Source organism: Entelurus aequoreus, linkage group LG02 (assembly GCF_033978785.1).
Source record: "Entelurus aequoreus isolate RoL-2023_Sb linkage group LG02, RoL_Eaeq_v1.1, whole genome shotgun sequence".
In the NCBI taxonomy this organism is placed as follows: Eukaryota; Metazoa; Chordata; class Actinopteri; order Syngnathiformes; family Syngnathidae; genus Entelurus; species Entelurus aequoreus.
In genome coordinates, this window is record NC_084732.1 from 66,558,384 (window position 1) to 66,574,990 (window position 16,607).

The following is a 16,607-nucleotide window of genomic DNA, read 5'->3' on the forward strand; positions in this document are numbered from 1 at the left end:
AACCAAAACAAACAAGAGTGCACAAAAAACAGGAACTATGGAGTCAAAATAACAGAACATAACGAAAACATGATCCCGACCACGGATCATGACAGTCAGCTGCTATGTAAAGTGGCACTTTCCATCATTTTCAGCAGACTGCATTGCAGCGTAATATTTAAATATTCGGACTGCTTGCAGTAAAAAAAGCCACGTTTAAATGCAAAGTTTGAAGAAACAACTTCATTATACACAGAATTAAATCGTATTAGAGGGGAGGGCTAAGAACTTGTCAATATGTTATGAAAACCACGTATGTGATTGGACTGCAACTCAATGCCGTTGTTGGACATTGGCAAGAAACAATGAATCCAAAGCATCCTAAAGGTAATGTCAGATGAGTGCACAGATCATGAAGGAACTGGAATGTTTTCAGCTGACAGCAATAGTGTCCAGATCCTTGCCAACCCAATGCCATTCAAGCTGTGTGCATGCCATCTGTCCCATATAGTCAAGCACAGTGTGGACTGGGATTCTGTGGCAAAAAGGCCTGCTTAACTTCTTGGGAGGTCTTTTGGTTTTGAAATAAACATTTTGCTTTTGTAGACATGACATGCTCGCTTCCTCAAAACTTTTGATGAATGACGCAATTGCAGATTTTGGAAACCACAAACGAAATGATCTCATTATTCATGTATTAACACAAATTAATCAGGCAATGTATTGTCCCCACCGGGCATGATGGTTTTTTTGTCTTAATTGTTGATGGTTACCTCAAAGGTGTGTTGTCGTACGGTCAGTGGTCATGTCATGCCGATAAAACTGTCAGCAAGTTTTGAACAAGTAAATGAAGTACATACAAGTAAAACATTTGTTTAAAAATTCCTGTAGGACATTATGTCGATAAAATTGTATTTGCCTCAAAATATTGGGCTTAAGTTCATTTAAACCTGCAAGGTGAGTGTAGAGGTTGTTCCCTACCCGTTCCACGGATACCACGTCACAGGAGTCAGGCGTGCCGTTTAACAGAGTTTTAATACACATGCGATGCCAAGAACAATCTTTTCAGTACAATATTTTCAGATGTCTGTCTCTCCAGTTTCTCCCACCTCTCTCCTCCGCTGGCCGCTCACTGTTAAAGACAACAGCTGATTAGATTAACACGTACCACCTGCGAAATCTAACCACCTGCCAGCTGTGTCTCGCCGTCCCGCACATGCCCCGCCCCTAGTCGATGGTGCTCCGCCCTCAACACCACTGACAGAGGCGGTGACCTTTGCTCCTGTAGCGCGCTGATCAAACCCTCCCCCCACAGTGAGCAATAACCCATGATTAATTATGATTAATCTAAATTTAAAAGTGCAATTATTCAGATTAAAATATGGTTGCATTTGACATATAGATAATTGATGCGCATAAGGAGACCTGTGATTGGATGACTGAGATGTGTTGAGGTGGGCGGGGTCGGGGTTAAGGGGGGAGGAGTATATTTATAGCTAGAATTCACTGAAATTCAAGTATTTCTTATATATATAAATATATATATATATATATATATATATATATATATATATATATATATATATATATATATATATATATATATATATACATACAGTGGGGCAAAAAAGTATTTAGTCAGCCACCCATTGACAATCAGTGGGTGGCTGACTAAATACTTTTTTGCCCCACTGTATATATACTGTATATAAATTAAAAGAAATATTTGACTTTCAGTGAATTCTAGCTATATATATATATATATATATATATATATATATATATATATATATATATATATATATATATATATATATATATATATATATATATATATATATATATATATATATATATATATATATATATATATGTATATATATATATACAGCATATATATATATATATATATATATATATATATATATATATATATATATATATATATATATATATATATATATATATATATATATATATATATATATATATATATATATATATATATACATATATATATATATCCATCCATCCATTTTCTACCGCTTATTCCCTTCAGGGTCGCGGGGGGCGCTGGAGCCTATGTCAGCTACAATCGGGCGGAAGGTGGGGTACACCCTGGACAAGTCGCCACCTCATCGCAGGGCCAACACAGATAGACAGACAACATTCACACTCACATTCACACACTAGGGCCAATTTAGTGTTGCCAATCAACCTATCCCCAGGTGCATGTCTTTGGAGGTGGGAGGGAGCCGGAGTACCCGGAGGGAACCCACGCAGTCACGGGGAGAACATGCAAACTCCACACAGAAAGATCCAGAGGCCGGGATTGATCTCACGACTACTCAGGACCTTATAAATACTTGAATTGCAGTGTTCATTTATATACACATATACACACATAAAAGTCTGATCTAAAAAATGTGCAGGCAGCATACCCCTTCCCCTTCGAGCAGTCCTGGATGAACTGAAATTATTTTTTCCAATCATTTTGGAACTTTCAAGCGTACTTCTTCTTACTCGTCGTTGCCATGTCCCTTCTTCTTTCTTCTGCTTCGTCTCTGTTATGTTTTGGGACATTACTACTTGCCGTAGTTTTGAAGCAATGCATGATGGGAATCCGGATGTTGTGTATTAACGTGCCGGCTGGAATAAACACACGCTGAGAAATAGCTCCGTGCCTGCCTACTTTATGGGTTATAGATAAACCTATGGATAACGGAGACATATATAATAGTCTCCTTTTCAGGTGAGAGAGGACGCTAAAGGCAGTGCCTTTAAGGCACGCCCCCAATATTGTTGTCTTGGTGGAAATCGGGAGAAATTCCGGAGAATGCTCGCCCCGGAGATTGTCGGGAGGGGCACTGAAATTCGGGAGTCTCCCGGGAAAATCGGGAGCGTTGGCAAGTATGTTGATACGTCATACTTACGATAAGAACTGATGTTAAATCGTTAGTGTAAGCGTTATTGCCATGGCTGTCACCCGGCCACTACAACACGGCCACAACCTGGAAATACTTTGTCACATCTTGGGTCATTCCTCTAAATTAGAACTTGGCTTCCAATTGTTAAAAACGACGGGAGTAAATTGTTCTGCAAAAAGCTTGGTCAACAGTCGCAGCTGTGATGTTACTTGTTAGCATTCTGCCTTGTTAGCATTGTGCTGCGTTGTCATTCCACATCGCTCGTGCCAAAGCTGATGTCAAAGAAGAAGTGCATCTTGATTTAAGATGAGAGTTGATCTCCTGATAGTTAATTAACCTGAAATGTTGCACCGATTGTCCGATTGATTGATTGATTGATTGAAACTTGTATTAGCAGATTGCACAGTACAGTACATATTCCGTACAATTGACCACTAAATGTTAACACCCGAATAAGTTGTTCAACTTGTTTAAGTCGGGGTCCACGTTAATCAATTCATGGTACAAATATATACTATCAGCATAATACAGTCATCACACAAGTTAATCATCAGAGTATATACATTGAATTATTTACATTATTTACAATCCGGGGGGTGGTATGTGGAGGGGGTTGGGGTGGGGGGGTTAGGTTTGGTTGATATCAGCACTTCAGTCATCAACAATTGCATCATCTGAGAAATGGACATTGAAACAGTGTAGAGCTGACTTCGTAGGATATGTACAACAACATAGTTAGCTCAGAAAGCATAAGAACAAGTATATACATTTGATTATTTACAATCCGGGGAGGTGGGATGTGGAGGGGGGATGCTACGTCCAGTTGTTGTATTTTGACTTCACTCGCATTAAATGCTCACCATGTGGATATGTGTTATTGATGAGGCAGGCGTTGACGATGAAGTCTGTCACAATGTTGTTCTGCCAAAAGTTGATCAACTTGAGTCTTTCGTGATTAAGATTAACAGGCAGAATATGCTTGAATTTTTTTATCATTTTATTTTTTTTCTCTGCAAAATTGTCAAGCCGCAATGCTTGATGTAGCGAGGGACAACTGTACAGTACACTTAGCTGCACGCTTAATTTTTGAATTGATGACAAAAGTGGTCCAATCTACAGATTTTTGAAAACCCAGTTTTAAAGATACACATTTTCTGTTTGGATAGATGAGGGTTGTCCAAAGATATGGCGCATAAAGAAAAATGAAATGATGTAAGGGGCTAATTTGATACATTTTGAGACCAATTTAATGTAGGTCAAAATATATACATATACATACTATACAGTATATAGTCGACAATGCAAATTAGCATAAAGTCTAATTATACAAGTACATCCCAATAAATGTAAGTATTGTGCGAAAATAAATATTGCACAATTATATATATATTTTTTTAAATTAATTAAAGTATGATTTTTTTTTTTTGCTCCTTATTTCTTGTCGTTTCTATTTGTGTGATGCGAGGACAAGTATTAACACCAACAATGACATGTTAAGAATGGTCATTTTTTTAGGTTGTTTTCTCACAACTGGCAATTGATAAGTCATTCTTACAATAAGAACTGATGATAGATCAAACGTTCTAAAAATCAATGAAATGATAGTAGACTTGAACAAATCTAACCAGATAAGCACACATCGAATGAGATCATTTGACTGCATGAGTTGTCACATGACAAGTTCTATGAAGCATCAGGCTCTGTCATGGAAGATTTCTATTTGTTCGGTGTTGACAAATATGAGTCACTCAAAATCACTCAACCCCTTATTGTATATTACACGTATTTTCAAATTGTACAAACTTTCATTAATGGTAAACAAAAAAAAGAGACCGTTTTGTAATATTAGATGTGTTGAGCTATTTGTTTATGTCGATTTATGCAGTTTACCCATTTGAATAATTTTGAGTGCAACTGTATGTCCGCTTTGAATAAAATATAATTTAAAAAAAGAAATGCAGATACTCTAATGCACTACACAATTATATATATATATATATATATATATATATATATATATATATATATATATATATATATATATATATATATATATATATATATATATATATATATATATATATATATATATATATATATATATATATATATATATATATATATATACATAACAAAAAACAAACACACATCATTGTATATTATTATTGTATTGTATTTTATTACTATAATTGAAAAGTACTCTAAATACACACATATTCTTACAGATGTGTTCAATTAAAAATATTTTTTATAAAAAAAGAGGACTGGAAAGTACAATTATTGAAATATACGGTACTAAATATAATACATATATGTTTCCATATACTAAGACACATAAATGATCAATAATTGCATGTGATGCAACACAGTACATTTTTATTGATAACTGTGTCTTAAATAAATTGTTTCTATTGCAATTTTATGCATCTCGGTGGCGTAAAAAAAAAAAAGAAAAGTGCAGCATACAAACTACAGTATTACAAGCACAAATGTCAAAAGAGGAAGTGGAAACTTGTCTTCCGGATTCAGTTCTATGAATGTCTTAAAATGGACATATATACATGTAGCATTCATGGGATGATCCCAATTGTAATAACTATTGTTTAGGGTATTTCTACTGTTGCAAAATACCAGTAACTACATCATATCAAAAGATAATTTCAATTCACGAGTAATATTATAAATCAAAATGTTTCTTTTTAAGTTATGCAATCACACTTACTGAGAAGACTGAACAAAGAAAAACTGAAAATAACACCAAGAACTGATCTTACTGTCCTTTAGTCATGTCAACAATTCAATGACGGTGTTGCAGATACATTAACATGCAGCAATAGTTCAACAATTTTTAAATGTACCACCATTTACATGACTTTATTAATTACGAGAAGAAAAAGAACACTTGAAATGGAACTCATCTAAATGATAACAATTGAGTTGAAAAATTACACTTCGGAATAAACCTCAAAGCGGATTTTTGCAACTTACTCACAGTACAATTATATGCAGTACAGGCCAAAAGTGTGGACACACCTTCTCATTCATTGCGGTTTCTTTATTTCCATGACTATTTACATTGTAGATTGTCACTGAAGGCATCAAAACTATGAATGAACACATGTGGAGTTATGTACTTAACAAAAAAAAGGTGAAATAACTGAAAACATGTTTTATATTCTAGTTTCTTCAAAATAGGCACCCTTTGCTCTGATTACTGCTTTGCACACTCTTGGCATTCTCTCGATGAGCTTCGAGAGGTAGTCACCTGAAATGGTTTTCACTTCACAGGTGTCATAGTTTTGATGCCTTCAGTGACAATCTACAAAGTAAATAGTCATAAAAATAAAGAAAATGCATTGAAATGTGAAGGTGTGTCTGTTCTTTTTTTTTTAAGCATTCATATTTTTCACAATTACGAAATATATTAAACAAAAATTGCTTGAGCTCGGATCGCGTGCACATACACAAAAGCATTCCAAGAGAAGCAGCTCATGTTGTTGTTAAGATAGAATGCACGAACATTCGAAAATAGTTCATGTTAGTTAGCCAAATCGCTATCATTAGCTGACTACACTCAAAACCAATGGTGAGTAGAGGTCGGAATCTTTGGCGACCTCCCGATGCGATTAAGATTACGATTCAGGAGATACACGAGGCGATTGAAAGTCGATTATTGATGCATCTTTAATTCATGTATACCGATGCAGTTTTACATGTATTTTTCGTATCACTAAATACGCGTTTATCACTTGCAACGTTTAAAAATTATTAAATTATAAAATGTATGGAAATGTGTGCAAAACTGGAACATAAGTGCCCTAAAACACAGGAGCTGGTCAGATCTCTTGGCTGCAGTCAGACAAATCTTAAAAAATTGTCTGCAATACTTTATTTACAATAAATAAATTGATTATTGACGTTTACTAATCGATTTTATAATTGTCCAAATTGCGATGCATCTAAAATCGAATATTTCCCCCACCTCTAATTGTAAGCGCGTGTTACGCACAGGTGTAGTTACGTCATTAGGTGTGGAAGAGGGTGGGACACAATACTTAAAACATGTTGGAAAGCTGGCGCCCTCTAGGCACCCACATCTGCGGTCCTCTCCAAGGTTTCTCATAGTCATTCACATCGACGTCCCACTGGGTTGTGAGTTTTTCCTTGCCCTTATGTGGGCTCCGAATCGAGGGTGTCGTTGTGGCTTGTGCAGCCCTTTGAGACACTTGTGATTTAGGGCTATATAAATAAACATTGATTGATTGATTGATTGAAATGTTGGTCTTACTAGCCAGCATCAGTTTATAGCTCGAGATTGACATAACTTTGTTTTCCAACCTTGGGAAAGAAAAAAGTGAGTGTGGAGGACAGTGCTGACAAGAAGAAGTGGATAATATTAATTTAAATTAGGAAATAATTAAAAACGGCACGGTGGAACAGGGGTTATTAGTGCGTGTGCCTCACAATACGAAGGTCCTGGGTTCGATCCTGGGCTCGGGATCTTTCTGTTGTAGTTTGCATGTTCTCCCCATGACTGAGTGGGTTCCCTCCGGGTACTCCGGCTTCCTCCCACCTCCAAAAACATGCACCTTGGGATAGGTTGATTGGCAACACTAAATTGGCCGTAGTGTGTGAATGTGAGTGTGAATGTTGTTTGTCTATCTGTGTTGGCCCTGCGATGACGTGGCGACTTGTCCAGGGTGTACCCCGCCTACCGCCCGAATGCAGCTGAGATAGGCTCCAGCAAAAGGGACAAGTGGTAGAAAATGGATGGATGGATGGAGGGATAAAAACATAACCAACCTAGTGGCCAACAACTGTAATGGCAGTGTGAAGCCGTTCAAGTGTGTCGGCAGACTTGACACCCTACTGAAACAGTATCTCGGATTTGTGCCAGCCAAGAACGATTAAATAGTATTCAAACGGCAGACATTTATCCATGAAAATATGGAGAAGGAGTAAATTGTCGCGGTCCGCGGCTGCCCTAAGAGGTAATTGTACATTATTACATTACTTGAGAATACTACAGTAGCTGTTTGCAGTACATTTTCTTTTGTCATGCAATATTTCTTATTTTAAAGTAGATTTTTCTTTTTAAAAGGCAGATTACATGTTTAAAATGGTGTTGTTTTGATTGAGATATTTTTATTTATATATATTTGATTGAGAAAAAACATTGAGATACATGTTTTTTCTTAGTTCCAAACTCGTAAGTTGAGGTACACGCTACTGTATTTGTTTTTCGTTTCCATGCTAACTGCACACATTTGCGAGCATACTCATACATTATTGTTATTATTTAATGTTTTTAATAGTCAAGCCAAGCGTTGCACGCATTACAGTCAACCATAACACAAGGATGTTTATGAGCCGGGGGGGGGAAAGCACAAGATCCAGTGGCTTACAACCAGTATAGGAAGCGTTGTCATGGCAACCCAGGACAAATGGGTACATCAAAAGAGAACCCGCACCCCACACCCTTCCTCCATCTGAGGAGGACAGAGGCTATATGTTGGTGAAAGCAAGAAGGGGGGAAGACATTTTAAAAGCAGCCAACGTCTCTCTTCTTTAAATTGTACATTTCAATCATTCAGTCAATGCAGTGCATGTATCAAAAAGTATGTCGTTACTAAGTTAATAATGCTCAGTTTTGATATTGAACAAAATGTTATGAACAATTAAATTAAAAAAATGACCCTACATTATTCAATTATTCTAGCCCGTAGCTATAGAAACTGTATTGACATAAAATGTGTATTTTGGTATAAGTACTACACTCCTGCACAAAATTGTGAGCTGTGACAAAGCATTATTCTTGTGTGCTCTCACATCAGGGTGTCATTTTCCACTTCTCAGTTTTCTGTCCAATTACAGTCAAAAGATTATCATCTTCGATAGTTATGTCATGCAAACATTTATAATGTTTTTTTGCAGCATATAGAGGTGTTAATGTAATAAAAAAATATATACATGTATTTGTTTCCTCGCGCCACCTTGTCTTGGGGTAATACAGTTGGGTTGTGTGATATATATAAATTATATACATTTGACCGATGATGGAGCTTTTAATACTACCGTTATATCGTGATAATGCATGTTGATGACACATTCTTTAGACTTGATACAATAGTGGTTAGATTATTTTTTTTTGCTACGACAAAATCATTCGTCGTTTTTGTTATTGTTTACAAAAGGAGGACTTTAAGGGCAAAAACCAAAGGATTTAAATCAAAGCCAATAGTTAGAAGTAATTTTAATATTTAATTGATATTGTTACATTGCCATCCTTTGTTTTTGTGTAATTATAATTGTGATATAAAATGTTAACATTAATGTATCTTAAAAAGTTAACGTATTAGCATTGGTATGGTCGATACTTCCCCTGTAACTACTTGGTATTTGATCCATACCCACATTTGTAGTATTATCCAAAACTAAAGTATTCTACATTAGAATAAGTGTTTATTACATTTTAACAAAAATGTAGATAGAACCATGTTACAAGAGAAAGTAACCAATTATTAACAGTAAAATAGCAAATAAATTAGTAATATTTTTTACAAAATAAAACAACTGAAAATAACACAATATTTTACTGCATAGGTCAGCAGCTAAATTAGGAGCCTTTGTAATCTGTTTTAATAAATGCTTCCATTATCAAATAATATATATCTAAGGTGCAAATGCAAGTAATCACATCATATTAAAAGTTGACTTCCATTCACAAGTAATAATATCAATCAAAAAGTATCCAATAATAATCGTTTCTGATTATTTTCCACGCAGGGGGCTGCAATATATATCTCGATATAGATTTTAGGCCATTCTGCCCATCCCTATTATGCAGTAATTTCAGGTGTCAAAATGAATGCATTAATCCCGAGTAGTTCGTTTGCGTGATTAATTTGATTGAACCGTCAATTAAATTAAATTTCAATTAAATGTTTTTTATTTGGTCATCGGTTCATATAAACCAGGTGTCCCCAACCTTTTTGACTCGGGGGCCGCACTGGGTTAAAAAAATTTGGCCGGGGGCCAGGCTGTGTATATATATATATATATATATATATATATATATATATATATATATATATATATATATATATATATATATATATATATATATATATATATATATATATATATATATATATATATATATATATACTTATATACATTGTCTTTATTATCCGTTTTGTCATTTAACATCAATTAACATTGATCTTCATCAACATTTAACATTGTCACGTTATCGATGGGAAAATTCATTTTTAGACAATATTATTTGCCTGAGCAACTAGGAGACACCAAGAGTAACAAGCGGTAGAAAATGGATAAGAAAGGAAAGATTTAAAAAATAAATAAATAAAACTGAAATAAAATTCTTTTTTTTTTTTTTTTTTTTTTTAACTTGGGACTTCCTGTGGGCCGGATTTTGGATGCTGGGGGGCCGGATACGGCCCGCGGGCTGTAGTTTGGGGACTCCTGATATAAACAGTACAACCTCAAGTGCATAGCAGATAAATAAATAAAAGTATTGGTTTACATATCCTGACCAACAAGGTATAGCCTGAAGCTAAAAGCTTATTATGCCTACAGTTTCCACATTCACTTTGTACACGTCAAATAGAGAGAAAAAAAAAGTTTAAAAAATCTTGAGATAAAGAAACACAAGAAAGGACTCTAGAGTCTCTGTCAAAATCATAGTACTTGATCACATGCATTGTTAAGCATGTAAAATACCATGCATTTACTAATATATATATATATATATATATATATATATATATATATATATATATATATATATATATATATATATATATATACATATATATATATATATATATATATATATATATATATATATATATACACTTATGCACATACCGCCAACCTTTGAACACTGTGACTCAAAATCCTACTGAAGTACTCCAAAGCCAACTACATTAAGTATATTACACTTCCTGGAGTATAAAATGTATGGGATATGATAATTAAATAGAATATGCCACCAACTGCTGACACTGCACAAAGTCCTTCCTTGGCAGATGCCATCTGGTGGTTATTGGGCGGTTTTGGGGCCTGAGTTATGTAAAATACCACATGGTATTTTTGTCCAAGTGGACAAAAAATTGGACAAACATTTTACATTTTAAGAAATGTGTAAAATCAGCAATTGCAAAAGGCCTTGGTGGTGCAGTTAAATAATCCTACCGCCTTCAAAGACAGAAAGCTCTTTTGGCTAGGTTTCTTTGGTCTCTTGCTTTTGTTTCGTTCCCTGTTTTTTTCTTTTCTTTTTTTGCATTTGATGCCCTACTTACAATCTCGTGACAATCCACCAGCCCAAAATGGGAATCCATACATCCATCCATGTTCTTCAGCATTTCCGGATCCGGATAGCAGTCCCAGTAGGGAAGCCCTGACATCTCTTCCAGTTCCGGGATTGGGCCGAGGCGTTCCCAGGCGAGACATAATCCCTCCTTCTGGCTGGGCATGCCTGGAGCATCTGACTAGGGAGACGTCCAGGAGGCATCCGAACTAGATGCCCGATCCACCTCAACTGGCTCTTTTCGATGTGAAGGAGCAGCAGCTCTACTCTGAGCTCCTCCCGGATCACTGAGCTCCTCACCCTGCAAAATAGGAATACTTGTAAATGAGAGTGTAGTTTTAGATGATCCCTCGTTTTGTGTCATGTCATGTGTTATTAGGGCCCGAGCAGCGGAGCAAGCACCACAGGTGCAATGCAAGGTGCAGTGCAAGGCCCTATTGAAATTGCTGTGGTTTTTATTATTAGTAGCAGTGGTATTTTTATGGTTTTTACACTTTTTTGAGACACTTAACGTACACTAAAAGTCACTAAAATTTTATATTTTGGGGTTCCCAAAAATGAAATTTTTTAAATTGACTCTCCAGTGCCACCTATAAAATTGGTAAAATATATATAGTCTACATACCAGTTTCACGAATCGACACAAAAATCGGCAGAGACGTCCATCATGGGGACGTACATAAAACTCTGAAGAATCCATAACTGAAAACAAACAGGAAGTCAGCCCTCTTGTTTTCCGTCTGCCATTTTCCGTCAAAAAACAGGGGTCATACTTTTTTAACAAAGTTTTGAGTATCATGTTACATCGGTAGGCCCAATCACCTCGATCGTCTTTTTTTTAGTTATTTAATAATGTGAACACTAATGTGAATGTACCCTTTATGTGCCACCAAGAACAAAATACATCATTTGATTGATTCCAAACACCCTCACGAAAGCCCCGGGCCCTTAATCACTATGCCGCTGTCAACGGACAAATAGATTGCAAAAAACTGCAGCCTGATTAATTAAATGTTAGGACACAGACTTTTTAAAGGGTTTACAAGTTGCATCTTAAGGCGTTTGCACAAGGCGGCATCAAGAAGCCCAATAACGATAACCATTGAAACAGAACATTAGTAATAAACAGAGCTGTAGCACCCGATAAAGAAGACTCCTGAAGGGCCCGCCATCCCACACTAAACCTAATGTTACAACACTCTTGGTAGGTTTACACGCACAAAAAAAAAACTACTGTAATTATTGCATTGACTTGGTTGAAACCATCTTTTTAAAAGACATACAAAAACTTTGATGAGACATTTTACTTTTTTAAAGATGGGATTAACATACCTAGATAAGCCACCCTAAATACTTTGACTTTGTTGAAAAAAACAACACATGTTTTTTTAACAAACAAGTGCCAACAAATTTAATATAAAGTGGCCAGAATGATTTTAAATATTCATATAATGTGTCGTTATGTACTTAAATATGATAATAAATATGTCAAATTCCCTTTACTTCAGTGCATAGAGTAGAGATTAGCTGATTGTTGTTTTTTTGTTTTTGTTTTGTTTATTGAGTATGTCATAGTCAGCTCCACATCATACATGTAGTACATAATATACATACATATCTCCATTGAACAGTTATGTGCTCAATGGCAATATTATTATTTCACAAAACAGGAAAGAAAATGTAATTAAGAAAATACAATTAAATTAAATTAAACATATCTCAAAAAGGTAATGGGAAGAAGTATAAGCTTTTTGATTCCTCCCTTTTTTACACAGTTATTTTAACTAATATCCATTCACGTTGGATAATATGAATCATAATAGTACATCGTTATTATTATAATTATATTATTAGTAGTGCATCTCCTCGGGGTTAAGTCTACCACTGTCTTTTAAACCTAGTGACACCTCAGTTTTTAGCTTTATTCAAGGGTCTATGAACGCACCACAGTTATGTGCAACGAGATGCAAAAGTGAAACCTAAACATAACTTTATCCTATGTTGCCACAGATAGATTTATTACAATTGTACCTTTTTTCTATCACCCCATCCTTGTTCCAAAATGTCGGTGCTTTGTGCCGAACGCTTATATAAGTGAGCTTTGATGACTTTATGATGTCTGTGGTGAGTGAAGTGTTACATGCTGGGTTTTCGCTAGGTAGAACGAACCATTTTGTATTTTCTATAAGTTATTTTTATACTATATTTATTTGATATTAACATTTATGATATCATTATCAATAATGATGATATCATCATCATTATTTTTATCATGTATATATTAAAATTACCGGGGAAACAACCTTACAAAAGCCCAGGCTTGTGCTTGGAAGCTTCTTAAAATGGATTGGTATAAACCGTGATTTATCTTAAATTAATCCACGTCAATGTTGTGATCAATCTGACATAAAACTTGATGATTGACAGCCCTAGTTGTAATATTAATATTAGCAGTCATATCAGAGCTTCTGCGAACCTTGCACACACTGAGATGATCTCGCAACACATGAAGTCATACACACAATTTGTGTTTTTGCCTTAGTGTTGAGCATATTTTGGTACCTGTAACCTTTGTGTTGATCTAAGCTGTGTCTGTTTCAATTAACAACTGAAAGTAAGAGGAAAGTGGCTGAGGCAAGTTGGACAACAAAAAGGGTAAAGCATGTCAAAGTTCGATTTGAATATACATCAATTTTCACCTATTTGGTTCCATGTCGGCCCCGAAAGATAAAACTGCTGCCTGACACAACTGACACGTTCTAATTGTCAACTGACAATTTGTTGTGTTGCAAAACACCTTTTTGCTGACATTTAGAGTCTCTCGTGTCGGCGTTTCACACTCACAGCACACAGGGTCACAAGATTGTGCCCACGCAGGCCTGCAGAGGGGAATGACACGCATGACCACTGACTGTGGAAAACAGGATACAGGCTACGTCGCAACAGGAAGTGTTGCGCTCCTCCTCTGCAGAACATCAGTTTGGCCAGACTGAGTGCCGGGCTATGTCCACATAGCTGTAACTCCTGTGGTAGCGTGCATATTTCGCAATCACCTTCGCTCAACATTTCTTCTGAGATAGTTGAGAAATAAAGTTGCAAAAAAAAGTTTGTTAAATCTTTGGTAAAATACCCCCTTATTAACAGTTAACATAGACATGTATTTATTGAAACAAATAAAAATTGAAAATAAATATATATATATATATATATATATATATATATATATATATATATATATATATATATATATATATATATATATATATATATATATATATATATATATATATATATATATATATATATATATATATATATATATATATATATCCATCCATCCATTTTCTACCGCTTATTCCCTTCGGGGTCGCGGGGGGGTCTGTATATATATATATATATATATATATATATATATATATATATATATATATATATATATATATATATATATATATATATATATATATATATATATATATATATATATATACACACACACATATTTAACTCCTGTGTAACAGTGTCCATCATTCACTTTTTAAACATGCTTTGAAAAATGTTATTGCATTGACATTTCAGTAGGGATTAATTACACTACGAAACATATTTAACTATGGATATGACAACAAAGTATTGTATCTACACTCTTTGGTTTTTAATTGAATTCATTAATTATTATTTTTATCTTGATTTGATTTTTATTGATGATTTTATTCGCTGTCTTGCAAATTTACAAATATGTAAAAATCTCTAAATTGCCTTGTGTGTGAATTGTGATTTACAAATGAACTTGCTACGAATAAGCATGCTTAAACTTGTTTATACACCACAAATAAACAATAATTAAACTGAACCCCATGCAGTTCCTTCTTAAATTTGCGACTTTAAGACAACTTTGTCTTATTCTTTTTAATACACACTTTGTGAATTTCCTGTTCCAATTTGAATATGTAAAACTAGACTAATCCTATCCAACACTGTGATGTGTCTTTTGAGTAATACAGTCATTTGGCTCTATTATCCATTTTTTTGGGTCATCAATTTTAAAGCATGATTTCAAGTAATTGATTGAATTCTAAGAAAATCAATATAAGTAAATTTAATAGATAAAAATAACAGAAATTATGAGGTAAATTAAATTGATTAAAGAAAATATATACACTGTTACTAATAAATGAATAAATAATGATTAAAAAACAATTGGAAATAAAACAAGGCAAGCTTATTTTAGAGTACAATTTGTCCGCAAAGCATTTTAAACTGTTTTACAGAAACAAGCAGTGAAATAAAAACATGAAAACAATCAAAAATCAAATCATCAAGATTTTAAGTCCATTAAAATCAAAATGCATACAAAATACTTGAAATCAGGTGCAAATGGTTTATTGCAATAAGTTGAAAATTAATTAATAGTGATGTACTGTTTGAAAACTGACTGTTTGAAAAATATAGAAATTTAATTAAAGTCGCTTGCAATTAAGAAAATTACTGCTCAACACAACTAAAGTAGTAAAAGCAAGAAGTGGTCAACTGTCAACAATTTGTGTACTTTGCAAATAATTGTCATTTCACCAATTTAGTGTGTAAAGTCACTAACACATTTGACAGTCGACAACTGAACATAGACAAAGTAACACTAAAACTAACACTAGTGTGTCCCGCTCAGGTAACGCCCACAGTCACCCGAGAAGCAAAAGCTCTTTGGTCTTACCATCATGTTGTTTAAATCCTCCACGGACACGCACGTATGTTCCCACAAAAGTCCATCCGTTAACTGCTGGAAGCAAATTGTCAAAGATGGTTGATAAATGCAGCTTTCTATATATCTGTGAATTAGCAGGGGAACTAAAAGCTTCCTTAATTCTGCCAATTTAGGTTGGGTACCATAAAGCTTCTTCTTCTCCTATTTTCTTCTTCCTTATTAAAAACAAGAAGGTGACAAACTTCCTACAGAATGTGTTTTTCAACGCAACCTAGATAGACAGATAGATGTGCATTATGGATAGATTTTTGTAGAGCAACTGCAATATGTAATACCACATTTATAATATATATATATATATATATATATATATATATATATATATATATATATATATATATATATATATATATATATATATATATATATATATTTTTTTTTTTTTTTTTAAAGCAGGATATTCTGAACCAAAAAAATCATTGCCCTCACATTAGGATAAATATAGGTGTTCCCCGGGTTTTGAAAGCCCCACTTTTTGTATGATTTGATTTTCAGCAAAAATATCACCCAAATGTTTTTCGTAACAGTCTTGGTTATCATACAGGCAAAACATGCCCGTTTGCCCGCTTATCAGTCCGTAGAATCAATTACCCAAACAAAGAATTTC

At 34.4% G+C, this 16,607-nt stretch overlaps 1 long non-coding RNA gene across 1 annotated transcript; it reads right to left on the reverse strand.

Moving 5' to 3' along the window:
- Positions 1-940: 940 nt before the first annotated feature.
- Positions 941-16,057, reverse strand: LOC133664268 (uncharacterized). The gene is made up of 3 exons (XR_009828564.1): positions 15,950-16,057; positions 11,231-11,539; positions 941-1,111 (listed from the first exon to the last, which is right to left on the reverse strand). It is a non-coding gene; the product is annotated as an uncharacterized LOC133664268 (long non-coding RNA).
- Between the last annotated feature and the right edge of the window lie 550 nt (positions 16,058-16,607).